At 49.1% G+C, this 23986-nt stretch overlaps 1 protein-coding gene across 4 annotated transcripts in view; it reads right to left on the bottom strand.

Moving 5' to 3' along the window:
• Positions 1–23986, bottom strand: part of LOC135216795 (uncharacterized) — a 219590-nt gene that overhangs the window by 169622 nt on the left and 25982 nt on the right. The window lies entirely within an intron of this gene.

The following is a 23986-nucleotide window of genomic DNA, read 5'->3' as shown; positions in this document are numbered from 1 at the left end:
GGTGTGGGAGAGGCAGACCTGACGCTCCCTCCTCGCTCGCTGGCAGAACCAGCGGGCTTGGAAGACTGCAGGCGATCGTCAACCCGCGGTGGCGATCGAGCTGCAGACCTAGTCGAGCCGTCTCGCTGTGGAGAACGGCTGGACCGAGAACAGCGGCCCCGGTCTCGTGTGTCAGAAGAGCTGGTGCCGGTCGCCGTACCCGATCGCTCTCTGTGCGAGTGACGGTCAGGCGAACCGCGAGCTCTACTGTCACGGTGAGACCGGTGCGTGTCCTCACGGCGCGTCAGTTCGCTGGTACCAGCCGTGGCTGGTGCCGGCGAACGGGGGGACCTCTTCCCAGCCTCAAGCCCGTGGGCCGGTCATGGACCGTCACGTCCGCCACCGGGTAGCCAGCTGCTCGCCACGAGAGCGAGAGCTGGTCTGGTGAGAGTCGCGTGAGCGGCTGTCACCAGTCTTCCGCTCCGTGCCGTGAACCTGACGCTGAGCGGACTCAGAGGTCTGGTTCCTGGCTGCACGGTCGCTGTTAGGCGACCGTACACTCGATACCTCTCGCGAACGAGAGGCCGAGACGGATCCTGCTGCCGTGGCCGAACCACTACCAGCAGGTGAGGAAGTGCCGGTGTTAGCCGGCACTCCTCTGGTCCCCGTAGTCTTCTTCCTCGCGGAAGAAGAGACGGGTCCTGCCCCCAGAAGGAGCAGGGTGACCAGCGGAAGAACCCCCCGTCTCACCAGAGCGAGACGGGCCCTTAGAAGTTCCCGAAGGAGACTTCTTAGGGGGGGGGAAGACGACCTTCTTCTTCTTCGGCGGGGGAGCCTTAGAAGAAGAAGGGGAAGAGGCGGCAGACGACGACGAAGAAGACGATGAAGACGACGACGACACCTTCCTCCTCTTCTTCTTCTTCTTCGTCAACCTCCTCAGGACCGACGTCAGATCTGTCATCCAGAGCGGAGCCGGGGCTGCTGTTGCCGAAGCAACAGGGCCCGGACGCACCTGTCCGAACAGATCAGCATCGGGAGCAGCGGGGCCAGGAACAGGAACAACGTCAGCAGGTGCAGGCATCACAGGAACAGCAGTAGAGACGGCAGGAGCAGGTACAGTAACGGCAGCAGTGGTCATCAACGTCACGTCCGTGAACGGCGGCTGGGCAGGTACAGCAGGTACGGCAGGCTGTCCAGTTGGACGGACCAGCGGAACAGACATCCTTGGTACTGGTGGGAGGTCCAGGGGCGAGCTCTTCGGCACACGAAGTCCGGTCGCGGCAGCACGGCAAACCCAGGTGGCGGCATCACACTCCCACGTGGTACGGCGACTGGCCCCTGCACCGATGTAGTAGGTATTACAGAGACCGCGTGCGGGGTGTACACCAGGTGAGGAGGTGAAGCGTAGCCAGGTGTTGTAAGGGTCGTGGTGGTGGTCGTAACCGTCGCATGGGTGACCGCCACTGAGCCAGCGAGATGATAGAGCAGCCCCTGGACACTCGGCACGCCCTGCAGCCCCAACGATGCCCACACCTGTCCGAGGTCGTCCTTCGCGGCAACCGCACCTGAGGAAGCAAAAGTCGGGTGATTAGCAGGATCCTCTACCCGCTCGCGCGAAGACGAACGGATAGAGGACCCAGAGTACAACTCGACGTCAGGGTATCTAGCGCCCTCCTCCACTCTCGACAAGTCAGGTGAGGAGAAGGACCCAGAAACCCCCCCCGAAGGGGAAGGCGCCAAGCGTGGAAGCTGAGCGGGCGGCAGGAAAGAGACGAAGTGTCCGTAACCAAAGGAGTCGCGGGAGAGCTTTCCGACGACTCCTTTGCAGGCCTTCGCTTCTTCCTGCCCTCATACAAAGTCCACTGCGCCTCTGACCAATTATTACACACTTCACAGGGCTCGGCTCGGGTGCATTCGCGCCCCCGACACCGAGCGCACAAAATATGTGGGTCAATTTCCGGGAATGAGCGGAACTTTCCGCATTTACGCCCTTCGGTACCCGGGCATAGTCTCCGTGGGGTAGCGAGGCGAGGAGATTCCATGATTGACCAATAAATCACAATTAAATGAATAAAGAGAAATGATTGTACTTACAATGATTCTTTCATACACAAACACAACCATATACTCAAGGAAAGCAAACGACGAGAAGCGGGCAGAGAGCGTCGAACACACACGTCTACTCGCTGTGAGGCTGAAAGCAAAAGTGGTTTGTTTACCTCCCAGTCGCGCGCGCGCGCCTGTCGGACAAGCAGTTAACTACCGAACCCCTTGTTCGAAAGCTTACGACCTATCCAGCTGCCGCTAGTACCTTCCTATTGTAAAAGGACCGAAGGTTTGTATGCCGTGTCGGAACAAATTTGAGTTACGAAAGCAAATACGATGATTTTTTTTTTACTCTACATACGAAAACAGTTCAGGGTACAAAAGGTTGTTGCTGTAAAGTCCCGAGATTTGCCCGGACCACCGATAACAATTTTAAAACTCGTGCGCCGCCAACTGAGTAGTCTCGCCACCATCCTCCCACTCTCCCATTGGTTCCTGATGCTAGTCACTGCCATATCATCCTGCTCTCCTATCGTGCGTCTACGTAGCGGCGTTCTTCTTCGGCCACTCGGTAGCAGCATCGTTTGTATATGCACGCCGAATTCGTTCGTTCTATACGATTTCATTTATTAACGTAAATTTGTTAGTGATTTCATTGTAGTACAGTGGACCCCCGTATTCGTGTTCTCTGGATTCGCGGATTTCTCTCGGGAACGTTTCCCTGCATTATTCGCGGAAAATTCGCGCATTCGCGGTATTTTTCTATGAGAAATATCCACAAATTCCTGGTTTTTGTTATCAATTTCATCATAAAATGCACTTTTTGTGATAAAACTATTAAAAAAACCAAGTATGAAAATTTTTAGTGGTTTTTCTTGAGTTTTAACTAACAAAATAGGCTGTTTTTAGCGTTTTTATAAGGGTTCCAAACATTCGCGGGTTCTAACTATTCACGGAGGGGTCTGGTACGCATCCCCCACGAATACGGGGGGACCACTGTACTACTTTATCGTGTAGTGTACATACGTAGTCATGGGTCCCAAGAAAGTTGAAGTTCACGGAAAGAAGAGGATGCTTTCTATGGAGATGAAGATGGAGATCATTAAAAAATATGAAGCTGGCATGTGGTTGAGTGTGATCGCTAAGGAATATGGCCGAAATTCGTTGACGATAGGCACCATCCTTAAGCAGAAGGAAGCCATCAAAGCAGCTACACCTTCCAAGGGCGTGACTATTTTGTCTAGCAAGAGGAGCCATGTGCACGATGAGATGGAAAGGCTGTTTCTTGTCTGGATGAAAGACAAAGAAATCGCTGGCGATACGATAACCGAGACGGCAATCTCCCACATGGTCAGCGCTATTTTTGGCGATTTGATTGCCCAGGCTGAAGACGACGGAGGAGAAGGGACATCGACGCCAACCCCAGACTTCAAGGCTTCTCATGGGTGGTTTGAAAAATTCCGGAAACGGACTGGCATCCATTTGGTGATGCAGCATGGGGAGGCGGCCAGCTCGGACACGAAAGCGGCCGAAGCCTTTCTTAAGACATTCGACGAGATGACAATCAACAAAGGCTACAGTTCTCAGCAAGTCTTCAACTGTGATGAAACTGGCCTTTTTTGGAAAAATATGCCTCGTCGGACGTACATCACGGAGGAAGAGAAGAAGCTACCCGGGCATAAGCCTATGAAAGACAGGCTTATGCTCGCACTTTGTTCCAACGCCAGTGGGGATTGCAAGGTGAAGCCCCTACTTGTCTATCATTTGGAGACTCCTCGAGCCTTCAATGCCCACAAAGTGCTAAAGAAGAAGCTTCCAGTGATGTGGAGGGCTAATGCGAAAGACTGGGTAACGAGACCTTTGTTCACCAAGTGGGTAAATCTGTGTTTCGGCCTGACAGTGAAGAAATTCTTGGAAGAGAAGCGCCTCACTCTGAAGTGTCTGCTGTTGTGGGACAATGCCCCTGCTCACCCTCCTGGCCTCGAGGAAGATATCCTAGTGGAGTATTCTTTTATCAAGGCTCTTTATCTTCCGCCTAACACCACCCCTCTCCTCCAGCCCATGGACCAGCAAGTGATATCGAACTTCAAGAAGCTGTATGCGAAACATCTTTTCAAGAGAGGTTTCGACATCACCGATACCACAAACCTCACCTTGCGTGAATTTTGGAAGGAGCATTTCGATGTTGTGATATGCATCCGACTCATCGATCAAGCTTGGCAGGAGGTTTCGAGGCGAACCTTGAATTCTTCGTGGAGGAAACTCTGGCCTGATGCTGTATCCGCCCGAGACTTCGAGGGATTCGACGTGGGTGAAGCTGGTGCAGATTCTGGAACAGTTGATGATCCTGAAACTGTTTCGTAACCAGATCTTGATGAGATTGTTGCACTCTGCAAGTCCATGGGGCTGGTCGTCGATGAGGACGACATCAATGACCTTCTCGAGGAGCACCAAGAGGAGCTTGCAACGGATGACCTGAAGGAGTTGGAGGGCATGCAACATAACATCGTTCAAGAAGAGTTCTCTAGCAGCGGCGAGGAGGAGGAGGAGGACGACCCTATGACAACGGCAGAAATTAAGGATGCTCTAGCTGCTTTTCATAAGGTGCAATCATTTGTAGAAAAGAGACACCCCGAAAAGGCTTACACAGGTCGTATGCTTGAACAGTTCGATGATGTTTGCCTAAGTCGTTTCAGGAACATTGTGAAAAGTAGGCAGAAACAATCTTTCTTGGATAGTTATCTTTTAAAGAGGCCTTTAGTAAGAGTAAGCAAAAAGGAAGATCCAATTGATAATACAAAAAAAAACAGAAAGTTGAAAGTGGTGAAGAAATTGAAATTTTGTAAAAAACGTAAAGTATAAAAAAAAAGTAAAAAATCAAAAAAAGAAAAAATAAATTTAATTTTAAGTTTTTTGTAAAGTTAAGTGTTACGGTTTTGTTAATGTGTTTCGTAAAGTTTAGTCTTTATGTTTCCTGACACTTTTTAATGTGTTTCGTAAAGTTAAGTGTACGTACTATAACAAGTTTTCTGCCGTTTGTCCTCCTCCTCTGTCGCCACTTTCAGAGATAGCCTCACTCGAAAGGTAAGGTTCTACTTTTTACTACATATGTACGTATGTACGTACAGTATTTCTTGTATACCATGTACACTAATACACTTTATTTACAGGTACTATGTAGTACATATTAATAGTAAGTATTAAGTTAGGTATTGAATGGTCCAAATTGTTGTATTTCATTGTTTATTGGTCAATTTAGCTTTATTATAAAATTTACTGGGGTGTTTTTGTAGGGCTTGGAACGAATTAGGCAATTTACAAGTAAAATGCAGTTCAAGATACGAAAAGCTCAGGTTACGAAGGCCGCCTCAGAACGGATTAATTTTGTATGTCGAGGTACCACTGTATTTACAGGTACTATGTAGTACATATTAAGTTAGTAAGTCCAAATTGTTGTATTTCATTGTTGGTCAATTTAGCTTTATTATAAAATTTACTGGGGTGTTTTTGTAGGGCTTGGAACGAATTAGGTAATTTACATGTAAAATGCAGTTTAAGATACAAAAAGCTCAGGTTACGAAGGCCGCCTCAGAACGGATTAATTTCGTATCCTGAGGTACCACTGTATTAATAGAGGCCGTGGACAGAGTATTTATATTCTTTTTTCATTATTCTCTTCACCTATGTAACATTTTGATCTTTTAACTCTTAATAATTACTCATCTGAAAACTTCATTAGAGCTTTGGAGAAGATGACACCTTTGCTCTGATATAAGTTTTCTGAGGCTTACATTTAATCTTGTTACCACTAATTATTTCAATTTGTTTCAACTTGCTGCTTTCAGATGGTGACTACCTCTATCAATAAATGCCCTTTGCCTAAGGAGGAAATTTTAGGCTTTCTGCCTAAACATGTAACTATTTCTCTATATATTTCAAAAATATCTGAATCTTCTATATTGCCTTCTTCTAAGGACACAGTTAAAAATTTATCATATAAAGCAGGCTCAAACACACCTGGCATTACTTACTTCAATTTTCCTAAGCTTCCTATTTTTTCCTTGTTTAGATTTTCCTCCTTAATCCAAAACTATACTGGTTTGGGTTAGAAGGGGTATAAGGGGCCATTGTTACCAAACTAGATCCCTTTCCTAGTGGCTGTACCGTATTGTCCTTTTCCGAGCAAGAGGTTGTCATCAGTGTTTAGGGGAGGTTTATATGGTTTGCCATAAAACGAAGAAAATTAATTTCCACCAAGGAGGCGGCCCAACTGGGGGAGGAGCAAAACTGTTACACAGAGGTAACTACCCTGGGACCCTCACCTGGATATACGCCGCACCCACAGTGCTTAAAGGGTCGTCAGTCTGTCGAGATCGGACCCAGCACTGTGGGTATGGCTTGACATAAAAATTTCCCCTCGCTCAACCATGTCAGGTACTCTAGTTTTACAGGTGGAGTGGCATGCCATCCAATTCCACCCTCCATCTAGTTAGAAGAGCAGTCAATTCAGGAATCCAATAAAATGCCAAGGTTGTCAACAAAAGAAGAAGGGAAGGGGGAAAATTTATAGGAGGAGGAGTAAAGGAGTTAAAGGTCCCAATGTTTAGTTAAAACCACAGCAGGGAGAGTAGGTTCAAGAGAGCATACTCTCTCTGCAGTGAATCCCTAAGCGCCCCACCTTGTCAAGAAGTTGGGATCAGGGGGTCCTGGGTAGGGTTATGAAACTCTTGCAAGGCAGGAGAAACGTTCGCCGCCACCAAGACTGGTCGGTCACCCGTGGCCTGGGAGGAGTTGAGCGCGCACCCGACTGATGGGGGCCAGTACCATCCTCCGACGCGTCTCAGTCCTTGTCGAGGCCGAAACCTCTCAAGAGGACTGAATGCACGGTCCTGCGGGATGGTCACGTCAACCGTGGGTACCAGGCGATCACCAGCAAGGCGTGAGTCACCTGAGTAACTCACTCCTTTCTTCCACCCCATGTCTGTGTCTGACGGTGAGCAGACTCAGCATCATCAACTCTAGATGCACGCGAAATCGTAGATTTGCGAGTGCTCAGGGAATCTCACGAACGAGCGCCTGACATGGAACTAGTCTTAGGGACAGAACCTCTAGTACTAGCAGCAGAAGTGCGAACCAAAGTTTGCGCTTCTACAGCTCCCAACACAATATGACCTTGGGGACAGCATGACAGTTCCTCTTCTCGAAGGAACAGGAGAGCCAACGGAAGACCCAACTGTTATAGGTCCTGTAACAAGACTTCTTGGTGGTGGTGGTGGTGGTGGTGGTGGTGGGGGGAATGACTACCTTCTCCTTCTTCAGCAGGGAGCCTTAGAAGTTGAAGGGGAGGAGTTTGAAGAAAAATCTGATGATTACAAACAGGAAGATGACAACACTTGATGAGCTCTCTCCCTCCTCAACTTCTTCCTCTCCAGATTCTGCAAGACTTCTACAGGATGAAGCACTTGAGCTCTTCAACTAAGTGCACTAAACTAATAGAAGCACTACTGCAAATAAAAAAATTTAAGCTGCCACGAAAGTTAGAAACTACAGCTGTAATAAATTGGTAAATTATCTATATGAAAAAATCACAATTTTTGAAAGTAAATATGTTATTGTTATAATACAATTAAGTTTGTTCATACTTACCTGGCAGATATATATATAGCTGTATTTCTGACGTCCGACAGAATTTCAAAATTCGCGGCACATGTAGTGGGGCGGTCAGGTGGTAGTACCCATTCCCGCCGCTGGGCGGCGGATATCAGGAACCATTCCCATTTTCTATTCATATTTATTCAAGGCCCTTGTCTCCTGAGGGGAGGAGGGTGGGCACTCTAATTATATATATCTGCCAGGTAAGTATGAACAAACTTAATTGTATTATAACAATAACATTTTGTTCATGAAACTTACCTGTCAGATATATATATAGCTGAATCACACCTTCGGATGGTGGGTAGAGTCAGACTAGGATTTTTTAGGAAATTTAAATTAAAATAAAAGATTAACTTATTGGTTCCTTACCTGATAGCAAAGTAGACTATGTGATTACTGTCACCTAAAGCCTGCTTATGCTTTATCAGAGTTGCCAGCCAGGTTTTGACCTGTAGTGCTGGTGCTCTCTGGATGCTCTGTCAACGGGGACGTGACCACAATGTGACAAGACCATCTAGCCAAACATATGGCAGTAACACAGCAACCGACCACCACCTGACCAACTAACCAAAAAAACCCCTGATATTAACACTATGGAATGGGAGATTTTCACAGAAGATCTCACCATCAACCAAAAACACAAAAAACTAACCTAACTAAGCTAAGGGATAGGGAGAGAGCTACCTTCAGCCCCCAAAACTGTGTCTGCCGAAATGTAAGGTCCCAAAGAACTACAGTTCTCGTAAATCGTTCTCACATCCCGGAGGTAATGTGAGGCGAATACGGAATTGCTCCTCCAGAAGGTGCTATCAAGAATATCTCTGATAGACATGTTCCTTTGGAAGGCAAGAGGTAGCTACGGCTCTGACCTCGTGAGCTTTCACTTTAAAGAGGCTCATATCAGTCTTCTGGCAAGATGAATGAGCCTCTTTAATGACGTCCCTCAAGAAGAAAGCAACAGCATTCTTCGACAACGGCAAATCTGGTCTCTTCACCGAGCACCAGAGATTACCTGAGGGACCTCTTATCTCTCTAGTCCTATTCACATAGAACTTGAGAGCCCTGACAGGGCACAGGGCTCTCTCTGGTTCTTGACCCACGAGACTCGATATTCCTTTGATTTCAAAGCTCTTTGGCCAAGGATTAGACGGGTTCTCGTTCTTAGCCAAGAAAGAAGGGTTCAACGAGCAGACAGCGCTGTCTCCCTTGAAACCCACTAGGCTACTGAACGCTTGGATTTCACTAACTCTCTTCGCCGTCGCCAGAGAAGCTAGGAAAAGCGTTTTTCTCGTTAAGTCCCTTAGAGGAAGCTTCATGGAGAGGCTCAAAGGGACTTAGCATCAGATGTTTCAACACCACATCTAAATTCCATGAGGGCGGTCTTGCTTGTGGAACTTTGGTGGTTTCGAACGACCTTAAGAGATCGTGCAGATCCTTATTGTCGGAGAGGTCCATTCCTCTGTGGCGAAAAACGGCAGACAACATACTCCTATAACCCTTGATTGTAGGAACTGCCAATTTTTGCACATTTCTTAGATAGAGTAAGAAATCTGCTATCTGATTCACAGAGGTCGTGGAAGAGGAAATTCCTTCCTTCTTGCACCATGCCCTGAAGGAGGACCACTTAGACTGGTAGACAGCTCTTGAAGAGGCTCTTCGAGCATTAGCGATTGCTCTCGCAGCTGCCTTTGAAAAGCCTCTCGCTCTGGCCAACTTTTCGATAGTCTGAACGCAGTCAGGGCCAGAGCGGAGAGGGTTTTGGTGAAACCTTTTGAAGTGAGGCTGTCTGAGTAGATCTCTCCTCCAGGGCAACGTTCTTGGGAAGTCCACAAGGAACGTCATGACCTCTGTGAACCACTCTCTTGCTGGCCACATTGGGGCAATCAGAGTCAACCTTGTCCCTTCTGACGCTGCGAACTTCCTCATTACGTCCCCCATGATCTTGAATGGGGGAAAGGCGTAAAGATCCAGGTCTGTCCAGTTCCAGAGCAACGCGTCCACTGCAATTGCCCCTGGGTCCAGAACCGGGGAGCAATACAGAGGAAGCCTCTTCGTCCTTGATGTAGCGAACAGGTCTACTAGAGGACGTCCCCACAATCTCCATAACTGTTGACAGACTTCCTGGTGCAAGGTCCATTCTGTTGGTAGAATCTGATTTCGGCGGCTGAGAAGGTCCGCCCTGACATTCTGAACCCCTGCCACGAATCTTGTCAGGATCTTGATGCGCCTTGCGTCTGCCCATAGCAGAACTTCCTTCGCCAGGAGAAAAAGGGATCTGGAGCGAGTCCCTCCCTGATTCTTTAGATACGCAAGGGCTGTGGTACTGTCCGAGTTGACTTGAACAACCTTGCTTGACAGTCTTTCTTCGAAGAACTGCAGCGACAGGAATATCGCTGCCAGTTCCTTTACATTGATGTGCCAGGCTACCTGTTCCCCTCTCCAGGAGCCTGACACTTCTTCCCCCCTAGTGTTGCTCCCCAACCGGAAATGGAAGCGTCTGAGAACAACACTAGGTCGGGGCTCAGAAGATTTAAGGAGAGGCCCTCTCGTAACTTCTGAGGGTCGAGCCACCATCTTAAGTGTACTTTTACTTCGTTGGAGATCCTTAGGATCGCATTCAGGTCCTCTTTCGACGTCCATTCTTCGCAAGGAAAAATTGAAGAGGCCTGAGGTGCAGTCTTCCCAGCGAGACAAACTTTTCTAGCGAGGAAATGGTGCCCAGCAGACTCATCCACTCCCTCACCGAACAAGCTTCTCTCTCTAGGAAGGCTGCGACTTTCTCTAACCCCAGTCGCTGACGTTCCTGGGATGGAAACGCCCGAAAAGCCACTGAATCCATCTGAATCCCCAGATACACGATGGACTGTGTCGGGGTCAGATGCGACTTTTCGGTGTTGACCAAAAGACCCAGAGACTTTGCTAGGGCTAGCGTAAACTGAAGGTCCTTCAGACACTTCTGCCTCGACGACGCTCTGATCAGCCAATCGTCGAGGTAGAGGGATATCCTGATTCCTGACGAATGGAGCCACTTCGCTACATTCCTCATAATCATTGTGAAAACCATCGGGGCCGTGCTGAGACCGAAACAAAGGGCTCTGAACTGCCAAACCCTGTTGTCCAAGACGAATCTCAGGTACTTCCTTGAAAGAGGGTGGACTGGGACGTGGAAGTACGCGTCCTGCAGGTCTAGAGACACCATCCAGTCGCCAGGTCTCAATGCTCCCAGCACCGACTGAGGCGTCTCCATTTTGAACTTTATCTTTTCTACAAAAAGATTGAGCCTGCTCACATCCAGGACCGGGCGCCAACCTGACGACTGCTTCGGCACTAGGAAAATCCTGTTGTAGAAGCCCGGTGACTCTAGGTCCAAGACTTGTTCCACCGCTCTTTTTCGACCATCTGGTCTAATAGATCGAAAAGAACACTTTTCTTCTCTCCCTGATAGGATGGAGAGAGGTCTCTGGGAGTTGATGTCAAAGGAGGAGGATGTAGAAAGGGGGATCTTGTACCCCGCTCTACTATCTTGAGGGTCCAAGGATCCGCCCCTCTCTGCCTCTAAGCCTCCGCAAAGAATTCCAGTCTGGCCCCGACTGGTGTCTGAAGGACGAGATCTTCATTTGCTGTTTTTGGGTTTGAATGAAGCTCTTCCTCTCGAAAACCCTCTTCCCTCGAGGAGCTGCTCTCGAGGGGGGTGCCCCGCGAAAGGGTTTGACTTTCTTCGGGGGTTTGCTGAATGTCGAAGTGGAAGGAACCGCTGGACGTCTTGAAGACTGCCAACCAAGAGGTCCTGGGTCGCCTTTTCTTGCAAACTCTGTGCAAGATCCTTTACCATAGCCTGGGGGAAGAGATGGTCCGAAAGAGGCGCAAAGAGCAATTCCGCTTTCTGAGCGGGAGATACCGACTTAGCAGTAAAATTGCACAGCAGTGCTCTTTTCTTCAGGAAGGCAGTTCCAAAATTCGAAACTAGCTCCTCCGAACCATCCCTGACGGCCTTGTCCATACATGACAACACGCTGGACAGCTCCCCCAGACTGAGAGAATCAGGACTCCTAGACTGAAGGTCCAAAACTCCCAGACACCAATCTAGGAAATTAACACATTAAGGGTACGAAGCAGTCCCTTCAAGTGGTGGTCAGTCTCTACCGGAGTCCAGGACACCTTAGCAGACGCTAAGAGAGACCTCCTCTGGGCGTCCACTAAACTGGAGAAGTCACCCAAAGCGGACGAAGGGACCTTTACTCCCACATCCTCCTTGGTCTCATACCAAACTCCTCCTTTCCCGGCGAGTCTAGAGGGTGGATGGGCGAAAGTGGTCTTGCCCTGATCCTTCCCCCTTCTGGACATAAAGTCTTGACAAGTTTCTTAAACGCCCACTTGGTCGCAGCGATGTCTTCATTTCGACGAATTCAGGGGTCTTTACGGTCTTGGAAGACGAAAGTTGAGAGGGAGGAGACCTAGGGGCTGTCGGCTGGAACTTCTCCCCGAAGGCTGAACGTAACAGCCTAACAAGAACCTTGTAGTCCGAGACAGCTGAAGCTACCGGCTGTTCTTCGACGGAACTCCCCGGACTACTAAGTTCCCCTTCCTCCCTAAGAGGAACTGGAGAACGCCCATCAGGAGAGGGAGTACGTCCCGCAGTCTCAATCCTGAACAAAGACTTCCGTTGGTTGGAAGTATCCGCTACAGGTACGGAAGCGGCCTTACGTTGATCTTTAGAGGTACGGACATCTTGCGAAAGAGGAGCGTCCTTAGAAGCCACGTGAACTGTCTTAACAGAAACGTCTCTACGAAAGGAAGCGCGAGCTTCCTGGACGAGCCGGCGCCAAAGCGTCCTGCTTAGCCAAGCGAGCGTCCTGCTTTGCATTCTCAAAAGCGTCCTGCTTCGCTCGAAAAGCGTCCTGCTTCACACGGCGGAGCGTCCTGCGGAGCGTCCTCAAAGGCGTCTGTCTTATAACTAGAAGCGTCCTGCTTCGCTCGCCGAGCGTCCTGCCGAGCGTCCTTAAAAGTGTCTTGAAGAGAGCTCAAAGCGTCCTGTCTAGAACGCCGAGCGTCCTGCCGAGCGTCCTCAACCGCTACCTGCCGAGAGCGCAAAGTGTCCTGCTTCGAACGCCGAGCGTCTTGACGAGCGTCCTCTCCTGAGAGAGTAAAAGATCTGCTAGGAGAACGAGAACGTTGACGATCCGGAGGCGGAGAGAGAGACGAGCGAGCCGAGAGAGAATGAGGCCGCTTCGTCCTCTTGACGGGCAGCCGAACGTCCTTCCTACGCTTAGGCTCGACTGCTGCTGGGCAAGTCCTCTGAGCCATCAGCGACGTAATCTGGTCCTGAAGGGACACAAGGATATCCTTCGTAGGTGACGAAGGAGCAAAAGAAGGGCAGGACTGAGACTGCGAGAAGGCGAGGGGCGAGGGGACGCCTCCTTCCTTCTAGCAGGTACAGCTATCTGACTCTCAGGTGAACACGCCTGTGCGTGGAAACGAACGTCCTCATCGGTAGAAAGCCTTCCTCTCTTCTGCGGAGGAAAGGCGTCAAAAGCGTCCTCTGACGAAAGAGGAGACATAGGACGTGAAGCGTCCTCAAAGCGAAAGGTCCTTTTCAACGGACGCGAGTCTCTCCGAGCGCTCCACCCCTTGCGCGGGGAGGACGCTTCGGAGGACGAAAAGCAATCTTTCAGGACACGCGCTCGTGCGCGCTCCTTGGCAGCCTGGGATTTAGCAACAAGGCCTGCCGAAGGGACGCCAGATCGGTGGGGAGCCCCCGTAACCCTCTTGCGGCTTTCGACATACCCACTCCCTGAGTCCTGGGAGTCCGATAGAGGTCTAGGCCTAGAGGCATTATGGGGCCGATCTGACGCCCCTCCACAACCACTAGGGGCACTAACACAAACTTTCACAGGGCCGGTTTCTAGGGCCAATACCTTAGATTCGAGAGCACGAATAGACTCTAGAATCAGAGAAAGGGTGTTACCTTCTCCAGACACAGCACTGGGGCCCGAAGGCAACAAAACAGGATTAGGTTGGGCAACATCTACTGGTGTTAGAGGAGGAGAAATGTTACTATCCTTACCTTTAGTAGAGCTGCCCTTGGAGGAAGACCTCCTGACTCTATCGCGCTCCAATTTACGTCGATAGGTCTCATACATCCTCCATTTATCATCATCCAAATCCTTACATTCATTGCACCGATCATCAGCCACGCAAACATGCCCCCTGCAATCCATACAAACTGTGTGAGGATCAACTGAAGGTTTAAGAAGCCTCACCTTACATTCACTCCTCACACACACTCTGAAACTTCCCGAACTTGATCCAGACATCATGTATCCAGAAAAGCCAATCCAAAATCAAAAACCAATCCACTATAACGCGTGCCAATCCAACAATCCAGAAGTCGATACCAAAAGTCAATCCAGATAATATTAAGCGAGATAATGAAAAAATCCTAGACGGAGGTACTGTAAACAGATGTTTGCAGCACCGGCGACAGAAAAAATATGAATAGAAAATGGGAATGGTTCCTGATATCCGCCGCCCAGCGGCGGGAATGGGTACTACCACCTGACCGCCCCACTACGTGTGCCGTGAATTTTGAAATTCTGTCGGACGTCAGAAATACAGCTATATATATATCTGACAGGTAAGTTTCATGAACAAATGTATTTTTCCTAATTATAGAAACCTGAGGTCCTTGATGGTTGGAACAACTTAGGCGTAGCCTGGACACAGCCGCTGAATTCTTCAAACAAGGCGGTTTGACAGTTAACTACCAGTCTGGTCATTTGTAGTCCCTCTGACCAGATGTAAACATTCCAATTTGCATTCAGCCCAGGTAGTAGATTGAGGGGTGGCATGAGATGGGCAGATAGTGTAAAGGACCTCAGGTTTGTATAAAAAAAAATACAATTTACTGCTTTCAAAAACTGTGATTTGTTCATAAACAATATACAAACCCTCAGTCCTTTTTGATAAGAAGACTCACTGATTGGTGGCTAGAATCTAAATGATCTCTAGTGACCTCACTTGGGTTCAGCCTACCTGGGATTTCCTTCCTGGTCATAAAAGCGAGGAAGGGAATCCAGCCACTGACTTCTGATCATAGTCAGTTTTCTGGGATTACTCATAATGGGGAGGTTGTGTAGCCCTTACGAGAAGGCGAAGAACCGTCGGAGACAATACGGCAAATACAAGTTATGGGTTTGAACAGTCTCTGAAAGCCGAGTCTTTCCCCGGGATGATGGCCTCAGAAGAAGCAGCGACCCTAAACACTGAATGACCACAGGTCTAGCCAGGAGACCACCTGAAGAGCTGCCATAGTGGTAGCCTCCAGGGTCGCTGCTTCCTGCTGAGAAAGAGATACACTCTCACTCATTAGGTGCTGCAGTGACAGACCAGGAACCAGGCAAACCAGGTCAAGGTCCACCTGCTCAGTTGGTAGAGGTCTCTCCGAGGGCATATAGAAGTGCCTCTGGTGAGGTAGAGGTGGGGGAAGCAGCTTGTCTGAACAATTGGACCTGAGCGAATATTCTTGTCCGGAAACAAGGCCATTCATCTGGTCTAATACAACTTCGGCCAAGGACAAATATGGCAGCCCCGTTTTGAGACGAGAGGAGCATCCACCTGAAGAGGAGGCCGTGGTCGCTTCCCCGAGATCATTATGCTGATGTGTAAGTGCTATGATCTCAGCAAAGGTCCTCTGAATCTCAGGGGGTGTCCGAGTCTCTCGGCAAAGGGCCCTCAAGCCCTTCAAGAGACCTATCCTCTTGATCAACTCTCCCGAGGGAGAACCTCACCAGACCTCCTGGATTCTTACTCAGCAACATGGGCATATGTCCACTGAGGCCCTAAAGCCCCCTCCAGGAACATAGGTCCCCAATGCTGGATCCAGAGAAGAGCACTCCATTGGATTCCTACTATTCACCTCGTCCCTCCCATTCCTTCTAGCTGTCAAAGGGAATGACTCACATTCTGGCCTCAACCTGCTGACGACAAGGACGTGGATTTAGGAGAGCGTGATCACCTTGGCGAGACTGTTTCCTGAGGAGAACACAGAGGTTTTTGCCTTGCTGCAGCAGCACTACTGCTAGCAGCGACATGGCTAGTAGCATCTCAGAGATGCAGCTAGTATCAGGCGATAACATGCATCATCCTCACAGTGCATCCTAGCCCTCTTTGAGGTTGAAACCTCGTGTGAAGAGGGCGGTACAGGGGACCTCCTCCTAGCTTCTCCAAATGTCCTACCCGAGGGAACAGCAATACTGACCCTGCCACCTGGACAAGAACCAAGCTTTGTCTTCACAACTAGGTCCAAGCCATGGCTCAGACCCTGCTCTCCACCTGTGCCACTGCCATGGTGGGGAGAAGACTCCCTGTCCTTGGCTGTGGATGTACATCCTCCCTTAGGCGGTTGTACATTCGGAGAAACTTGCGAACGAGACTATGACACGGTTCCTGTCCCTCAAGCAGCACCCTTGGAACCAGTGGCTGGAGAACGAACCTTGGTTCAAGCTCCAGAGGTTCCCGAGACCCTATCTCTGAGGATAACATCTCGGTTCCCACTTCCGAAGGAGTGGGAAACCCAGTGAGAGCCAACTGCTTCCTGCCCAGAGGGAGTATGCAGACCTGAAACACAGGGCTCTGAACTGATATAGTGCTGTTCTTGAAAATGAATCGGAGAAAATTCTTTGACTCCTGGTGAATTGGGATATGGAAATATGCGTCTTCCATATCGATGGAAATCATCCAAACCCCCTGACGGATGGATGACAAAACCATCTGATTTGTTTCCATCTTGAATTTTGTATTCCATACAAACAGATTCAGCGAGCTTATATCTAGTACTGCCCTCCAACCCCCAAAAGCCTTGGGAACTACAAAAAGTCGACAGTAGAATCCTGGAGTTAGTGGATCTGCTACTAACTCTATAGCCTTCTTGAGGGACAAAACTTCTTCTGTTAGGGCAATGAATATGTCTGAACCTTCTGAGTAGGCCAACAAAGTTATTGGAGAGTTGGGCAAGGGTGGAACTCTTGAATGGGATAACGTAGCCCTCCCTTAAAACTTTACTACTATCCGTCCCTCTTACTTACCAGTTTCTCCAAAACTGGAGGAGTCTCACTCCTGCCAGTGCACGAAGGACTGACCCTTCACTTCTTAGAGGAGGACTTAGCCCAAGATTTCTTCATGGAATGCAGGGTGAAGCAAACTCCACCCCTAGATCTCAGGAAGGATCTAGACACACCCCTGCCACAATAGGGCTGCGAGCGCATAGCTGGAGTCGGGCATGAGCTGGCAGTAGGATCATATGGGCGTTTTGCAGACTGAGAAAGCAAACCTGAGTTGATTTTTTCTGTAACTCAGAAGAAACTTGGATCACAGTGTCCTTGGGAAATATATGTCTCTTATCTAGAGGAGAGTACAGCAATGCAGATCTCTGTGTTCAAGAAACGCCTTTAGTGGTGAACGAGCACCAAAGTTCTCTCTTTTTGAAAATGCCTAGAGTAAAAAGAGGCCAACTCCAAGAAACTACCTCTAATGCCTTTATCAAGGCAGGAAATAACACCTGAAATGTCTGAAAAAATTTCCCCATCTAAAGAAACACATTCCTTGATCTTACCCAATCAAGGAAGCTCACTACCTCAAAAACTCATAAAATGTTTTTAATGAGGTGATCCAACTCTGACACCGAGAACACTATCTCAGGAGAGTTAAAAGCTGACCTTCTCACTGAGTCAATGCGACCGGAAAAATCCCCCAGGGTTGGAGGCATATACGTCCAAAGAGAGCACCTCCCCAGTCTCTTAACACAAGTGCCTCCTTGTGGAAAGACAAGAAGGAGGTACGTTAAAATTAATCTTCCCCTGGTCCTTCTTGTCCACAAGCCAAAGATTAACCTCTTTTAAGGCCTTGCGAGCAGAAAAAGAAAGAACGAGTTTGGGTAACTTTGACGAATCTGTTTGATTGTCCCTCATATAAGAGGATTCTGGCAAAGCTGGGGCCTCCTGTAAGAACAAGTCCAAGAAATTCACTAAAAAAATAGCAAAGAAGTGACTTGGAGGCTGTAGGAGGAGTCTCTTTATCCTCTTTCTCTTCTTCCTCCTCTTTCTCTGATGAAACTGGGGACAAAACAACTTGAGGTTGAGTGGGGGTGAACCAAAGTCTTCATAAAGCCCAAAATACAATGGATGGGTCTATTACTGTCGTAGCTCAAGACACTGCACCAGTGCTCAAGGAAACTCGGGCATCAATGGGTGCTTGGGAGCCAAAACTCTCTCATACACAATTACTGGCTCCAATACCAGGGATGAGAATGCGCCAATGGGTGCCCCTGAAGAATAGAAGACGCTTGTGCTAAGCTAATGGGCGCTCTTGTGTCAAACAGGTGCTCCTGTACCAGTGGGCGCCCATGAGCTGATGTGGAATCCCAGACCTATGTGTCGATGGATGTTCCTGAACTCCTACCGACAACGAAGGATGAACTATCTCCTCTTCCATACAAGAAGGGTACACATACACCAACAGATGCTCAGGTGGAGTCTGCTTCTAGATTCCAGATGTAAGCACAGGGGAACGATCTGGAGAGGGGAGCATAGGACGATAAAGATCCCATGCCAACGGACGCTCAGAACTTTTTCTGTGTGCGACCTCATCAGACTGGCGTCCCGAGGACGAATGCTCTGGGCTGTCCCAGAAACTGCAAGAAGGACATTGGTCCTCTTGCAATACACTGGCCTTCTTAAGGGGGACATAAGGCGAAACATTATAAGTCCTCCTTCTCAGCGGACGAGACTCGTACAAAAGCGCCATTGGCACCCGGGGGGAAGACTTCTCTGAGTTTGAGACATCTAATTAGAGACGCCTTTCCAATGATCTCTGTTACGGCCTGGGACTTATCAACAGGACTGCCTGAAGAGACGACTGCTTGTAGGATGACCCCACTGACCTCCCTTGGGCTACCAGTATGCCTCCTCCCATGTGCTGGGGAGTTTGACAGGGAACTTTGCCCAAAAGAATCAGTGGGATGAACAGCCATCTCCATAACACTAACACTGGCACTCACTTGACACCTACTTTGTCCATCAACAACTTAACACTCCTAAAGTCTCCATTGCCTGCAACATGACAGAAAATTTCTGATCTACTCGAGCTTCGAGGTTGACAACAGCAATGGGTTTGGGTGCAAGAGTCAGGGTTAGGATTAAGTTGATTAGGACAGGGGAAAGGTTGAACAGAAGTGCAAGGAGAGACAATCCCGACTAGCTAACTGTTTCTTAGTATTTGCTCTAGAAAAAGCTTTCCTCTTTTTGTACCTTTCAAACTTGCTCAAACGGCTAGTTAATGTGTTCCGAGTTTTACTATCTCACTCAACGCATTCCCCACAAGTCAAAGTTGGTGAGCAAGTTTGACCCCTACACTCTACACAAACTGAATGTGCATCATAACAGGCCTTCCTCAGTCTAGTATTGCAACCTCTGCTGCAATACTTAATACATTGAGAGCTGGTATCGGACATGCCGAATACTCCCTAGCTCAAACAAGCAAAATTTAATTATCTTCCACAAAATGCCTAACAATAGCTAAATATTGCCAAAATGGCCATCAAAACCAATCAAGTACTTCACCAATTATCCACAGGTATTCAATAAGAGTAAGCAATTCCAAAATTCCCGCTGCTACTAAACTAGTTGTTGACAGCACCAGCTGGCAAAAACAACTGATTTTCTGCTGAGTTGGTTCCTCTCTCCCCTGGTAGTGGGCGGGGGGTTATTGCCTGGCCAATACTTGTAGAGCTACCGCAAATATGGCAATTTGTCGAAAATTGCATTTTTTCTAACTAAACAAACCTGAGGTCCTTTAACAATAGGAAGGTAACTAGCGGCAGCTGGAACGGTCGTAAGTTTCGAACAAGGGAGTTCGGTAGTTAACTGCTTGTCCAACTGTGCGCACGCAGCGCGACTGGGAGGTGAAGAATCACTTTTGCTTTAGGCCCAGGAAAAAACGCAGAGTGAGGGGTGGCATGAGGTGGGACTATATGTAAAGGACCTCAGGTTTGTATAGTTAGAAAAAATGTTATTGTCATGATACAATAAAGTTTTATGCATACTTACCTGGCAGATATATACTTAGCTTTGGACGACGGAGTCTAAAGTTAAGTATATATCTGACAGGTAAGTTGAATGCATAAAAATGCAATTTTTGACAAATTGCCATTTGTTCCGATACGTAATACAAACCTTTCGGTCCTTTAACAATAGGAAGACTCACTTCTTGGTGGGAGGAATCTGAGTCTTAAGAACAGACTGGTGTTTGCCCAACCTTGGATTCCCTCCCTGGTCGTAAGAGCAGAGGGAGGGATCCTAGCCTCTGCCCAACTGATCGGGGTATGTACCGCAGGATCAATGGTCAGACCTCTGGACCCAAGTAATAAGAGGGAGGCAAGCATAGCTCTTAAAACTAGCAAGCAAGAACTTGTTCCTATTGCAAGAGGCAATATGAAGTCATGGGTTGTCTCTTGTTGGCTTCCACTTCCCCCCCCTTGTTGGGGGAAGTGGTGGATAATTGCTCCTATCCATACTGAAAGGGGTAGGATGGGGCTCGGTCGAATAGCTTACCTGCATCGCCTCCTGATCCAGCGTAGTGACGACCGCGTCCCTCTGCCCACAGGTAGAGGGAGAGAAAAAGATGGGGAAGAGAAGGCCAGTCTCATTCTCATTCACCTATCCCTTCATGCAGTCACACAAGGATGCGATGCTGTTCTGTCTGCTCGGGTGCTGGGTAAGCTACACAACGTGTTGCGCAGCCACCACGGGTCTTAAGGAACAAGTGTCCAAGGAGCTGTGGGCTATATCCTGAAGGTAGAAGGAGGTGCATGTGGTCTGGTTGGACCAGACCCCTGCCTTCAGTACCTGCGCCACGGAGAAGTTCTTGCGGAACGCGAGGGAAGGACCAATATCTCTGACTTCGTGGGCTCTCGGACGATGGGTACGGATGTCGTCGCTACCATCAGCTTCGTACGCCCTCCTGATCACCTCACGCAGCCAGAAAGAAAGTGTATTCCTGTATATTTTTTCTTGGTCATCCCGGTGCTAACGAAGAGGCGTCAACACTCAGATCTGAGGTGTCAAGTTCTCTTCAGATAGCGCCGTCGCGCCCTCACAGGACAAAGCAGCATCTCCTTCGCATCAAAGGCGGTGAAGTCCATTAGGGAGGGGATTGTGAAGGACTCGAACCGATTGGCAGGGACCGAAGGATTCTGAGTCTTCGCTATGAAGTTCGGGACGAAATCGAGCGTCACAGCTCCCCATCCCCTGGATGCTTGAATTCACAGGAAAAGCCATGCAGTTCCCTCAGAGGAAAAGAAGGGAATAGTCGCTATGACCTATCCCTCTTCTCAACATAATCTTCGGTGATGTCCAGTACCCATACTGGTCTATCCGTCTGCAGCTAAGTGTCTCGCATTCTCGTATCCCATTGCAGCGAAGTCTCTCGCAGTCTCGTATCCCCTTACGGCGAAGTCTCTCTGTATCCGTAGTGGATAGGACACCGACACTCCATGGTGGGTGTCGATGGTATGGGTACTGGGACAAGCTAGTAGGACGAAGTAATGATTGATCTGGAACAACCAAACTAAGTCCACAGCGTAGCTCGCAACTGACTTGGACGCTTTGACAGCTGCCGACTGACTGCATTCGATTGTGTGAGGCAAGATGTCCAAGCATCCGAGCAAGTCACATGACCTTCGTCTTTAAAGGCGAATTTGTTTGCCACCGATGCCGGACGGCGAGGTGATGATTCTCTCAAGGCTTGTGCCCAACAGGCGAAAGTCAATTGCCTTCTAGAGACCGAGGTCCCTGATGGCAAGACAGAATTCTCATAGTAGTTGAATCTCAGCTAAGGAGAAACAACACTATGTGCCGTTGAAGACGAAGGTGGAAGGTGAATGCAGCCTGCGTCTTCACAGCCGAATCGAGAGAAGTAATTCTCGAGATTCTGAACCTGTGCTTACAAAGGACTGAAAATGCTAAACCGCTATTTCATTGCTGTTCGGTGAGGAGTCGTAGTTGCAATGAAAGCGGGGCACTTTTCAGTAATGAAAACACAGGGATGTACTGCCTGAAGAACCGCTCTTCTTCTTCAGGTTATCCAGGGAGGACAATATAGTACTTGGAAGTAGAGCTGGCAGGGCGGGGAACTCAGATGTCTGAAGAAATCATCCTGTATTATCGCAGAGGTGTGATGCAGCGGGAGACTAGGCTACAGACTTCTGTTACCGTGCGGTAAACAGAAAGATGATAGAGTCTATTGAGATATCTCTGTCTGAAAATTCTCGCAATGTCCAAGGCGATGCAGTAGAGATGGTCATTCATGTATGCGAGAACCCCATTCAATCAGAGACCTAAGTCTGTGATTGTCGGGCAGAGATACAGTTCGGTAGTCAATCATTGTGGAGGAGAGAGACATAAACCGATCGTGCATCTCGGAGAACCAGCTGGTACTGGGCTGCGGCAGGCAGCCCAATACACCGTTAGCTCTCACTCACTCATCATCCTGAGTTGCCAGGTAATCCATTCCAAGAAGGAATGCGTTTGGCTAGAACCATCGAGCGTAAAAAATACACTTGAGCAATTGTATTTAAACGAAACGGATTTCGGTGAATACAAAAGCTGAGGTGGTGTTGTCGTAGCAATACCATAAGTATCTCAAAATCGAAACTGGTAACTCCTGGGAGGTTGCAGGCAGTCCCGAGTTGCAGTTCGATTAAGATACTATTCATCTCAGTCACAATCTGTAGAGTTGATTACGGTATGTGCCTACACCCCGGACAATTCAACTGATTAACAGAATCATGTCGTGAGGGCAATATACGTAGTCTATTTGTAGGTTCCTGTACAAAGACCTCCATCCTAAATTCTTTTCCATTTGAGGAATGAGAATAAAGATTGGAAGCTGACACCCTTCATTCTCTAGTGAAGAGAGTGAAGGAGAAGTCTTCCCCGAAGGAAAGCTTCAATGGTGATAACAGAATACCGAAGACGATAGTTCAAGCCAAACTGGATGTTCCCATACGTTCTTCTCTATCCCAGGGTTGGCCGCCTACTGTGAGATACTCTTCCTTCAGCAGCAGTGCTTCTTCCAAACGGTAGAAATTCCAGGAATTCGAGGATTCGGCGAGATTCCCGATTATTATAGTAACAATTATCTGGGATTCTCGTCTAGCCCACTCTGGACCATGGTTTCGCCCAAGTGTTTGCAGATCGTAAAAAACCAGAACACTCTGAGAGTGCTAGAAATTCCGAAGAATTCTAAGCGCTTGGTGAAACCACCACCGAATTCGTCAGACGATCATCGGTTGGTGGTCCTCCCGATTCCCGTAGAAATCGAGTATGGGGCAGGATCCTTCCTCAACGACGGGGACTTTTGTCCGGTAGGACCCGAAGGTCCCCCAAAAGGAACGCAGTCCCCAACGTGGAATCCTACAGAGAATGCTCTGCAGGATCCCTCCCCTTTCCCTCATAGCCATAGGGGGAGAGGGAATGGGGGAGGAATTGGATACTCGCTCGCCTTCCCAGCGGAACTAGCAGTTGGAGAAGCGAGTACGAGCAGCCATCACCTTGCGGCGATGGCCGCTCAGAGTCACTGACATCACGTGCGGGGTGAAGACCAGGTGAGGAGGGGCGGCGTACCCTGGAGTCGAGACATGGTGGTAGTGGTGGTCACCTCTCCATGGGTGACCGGCACAGCACCCGCCAGATGCTGGAGCAGCCCCTGGACGCTCGGCATGCCCTGGAGCCCTGGCGACACCCGCACCTGGCCGAGGCCGTCACCTGCAGCAGAAGCACCTGAGGAAGCAACAGTCGGGTGATTAGGAGGGGTTCCCCCTCGCGCAAGGGGGGGGGGGGGGGGGAGGGGCCGAGCCCCACCCTGAGAGAACGGAAGACCCCAAATACAAATGCACATCAGGGCACCTCACGCCCTCCTCTATGCTCGACAGATCGGGCGAAGAGAAGGACCGAGAAACCCCCCCCAAAGGGGAAGGCGCCATACGCGGGAGCTGAGCCGGGGGCAGGAAAGAAGAGGAAGTGTCCGAAACCAAGGGAGTCGCTGGAGAGCTTTCCGACGACTCCTTGGCAGGTCTATGCTTCCTCCTACCCTCGTACAGCACCCACTGCACCTCCGACCAATTACACAAAATTACATGGCTCGGTCCAAGGGCATTCACGCCCTCGCACAAAGGACATGAGGAACTATCTCGGGAAAAGAGCGAAAGACCCCACACTTGCGGCCCTCCACACCAGGGCAAACTCCGCGGCTG

Source organism: Macrobrachium nipponense, chromosome 6 (genome assembly GCF_015104395.2).
Source record: "Macrobrachium nipponense isolate FS-2020 chromosome 6, ASM1510439v2, whole genome shotgun sequence".
Lineage (NCBI taxonomy): Eukaryota > Metazoa > Arthropoda > Malacostraca > Decapoda > Palaemonidae > Macrobrachium > Macrobrachium nipponense.
The sequence above is the reverse complement of the archived record's forward strand: the minus strand, read 5'-3'. Positions and strand labels throughout refer to the sequence as shown.